Here is a 1942-nt window from a genome sequence, read left to right on the forward strand (position 1 = left end):
GGACCAATTCTTTTTATGTTATATGTCAATAATTTTGATGATGATAGAAATAATGGCTTTCTGCAAAGTTTGCAGTCAATACAAAGATAGATGGAGGGACAGTTAGTAGAGAGGCTGGAGAAGGATAGATAGATTAGAAGCATGAGCGAAGAAATGGCAGATGGAATACAGTGTCAGGAAGTGTATTGTCATGTAATTTGGTAAAAAAATTGAAAGGGTTGACTACTATCTAAATGGAGAGAAAGTACAAAATAAAATACTGAGGTGCAAAAGAACTTGGGAGTCCTTGTGCAGGATTTCTTAAAGATTAATTTGCAGGTTGAGTCTGTGGTGAGGATAGCAAATGTGATGTAGCATTAATTTCCAGAAGACCAGAATATAAAAGGAAGCATGTAATGTTGAGACTTTATAAAGCACTGTTGAGGCCTCACATGGATTATTATGAACAGTTTTGGGTCCCTTATCTTAGAAAGCATGTACTGAAACTGGAGAGGGTGTAAAGGAGGTTCATGAAAATGATTCCAGGATTGAGTGACTTGTCATATGAAAGCGTTTGATGGCTCTGGGCCTGTACTCACTGGAATTCAGAAGAGTGAAGTGTGACCTCATTGAAACCTCTCGAATGCTGAAAAGCCTTGACAGAGTAGATATGGAGCGGATGTTTCCTATGGTGGGAAAGTCTAAGACCAGTGGACATGGCCTCAGAGTAGAGAGTGTCCTTTGAAAACGGAGATGAGGAGGAATTTCTTTAGCCACAGTGTGGTGAAGCTGTGCAATTCTTTGCCACAGGCAGCTGCAGAGGCCATCTTTACGTACATTTAAGACAAAGTTTGATAGATTCTTGATTGGTTCGGGCATGAAGAGATATGGGGTGAAAGCAGAAACTTGGGGTTGAGAGTAAAATTGGATCAGCCATGATGAAATGGCAGAGCAGACTTGATGAGCCAAATTACCTAATTTTGCTTCTATATCTTATGGTCTTATCATCTTATACTAAGGACTTCTTGAAGATTATTTTTCTCCAATTACAGAATGTCCAGTAACCTCACATTTTCCCACATTGTACTCCATTTACACACACACACACACACACACACACACACACACACACACACACACACACACACACACACACACACACACACACACACACACACACACACACACACTTACATCCTCATCAATATTCCCCTTCTCACTTACTTTCAGACCATCGTGAGTCAAAGACCTCAGATTTGAAAGATGTTTATATTCACTTTGGGTAAAAGTTTAGGCTACACTGATCATTTTAGGAAATATTTTGAAGTATTTCACAGGGTTTTACTATATCATTTAAGAGCATAAAACTACAAGACCATAAGGTATAGGAACAGAATTAGGCCATTTAGCCCATCGAGTCTGCTCTGCCATTTCATTATGGCTGATCCATTATTCCATTCAGCCCCAATCTCCTGCCTTCTCCCGTATTGATTTATGCTCTAACCAATCGAGAACCTGTCAACTTCTGCTTTAAATATACATAAAGACTTGGTCTCCATAGCTGCTTGTGGCAACAAAATCCACAGATTCACCACTCACTGGCTAAAGAAATTCTCATCTTCGCTCTAAAAGGACACCCCTCTATTCTGAGGCTGTGAAAACACTCTTGTTTAGGATCAGCACAGTACATTCGTATAGTAATGTTCATATCGCAAAATCTAATTGGGAAACATTTAAAGGAAGGGAAAGCAAATGGCAATACCAAAGTATTGTCCAATTGTCCCACTGATTTTCCTCAAAGGGCAGCACAGTGAATGGAATTACCATTTGGGCTTCAGTATTCTGTTGAATTTTGTCTCTGCTCAATTCTGTTGAAAATAGGTAGGAAAATACAAAGCAAAATAATTGAACAGCACTCAGATGTTTAATCATTTGTTTACTCCTGTATTTTACATTGTTGCAG

The sequence above is a fragment of the Hypanus sabinus genome, chromosome 2 (genome assembly GCF_030144855.1).
Source record: "Hypanus sabinus isolate sHypSab1 chromosome 2, sHypSab1.hap1, whole genome shotgun sequence".
In the NCBI taxonomy this organism is placed as follows: domain Eukaryota; kingdom Metazoa; phylum Chordata; class Chondrichthyes; order Myliobatiformes; family Dasyatidae; genus Hypanus; species Hypanus sabinus.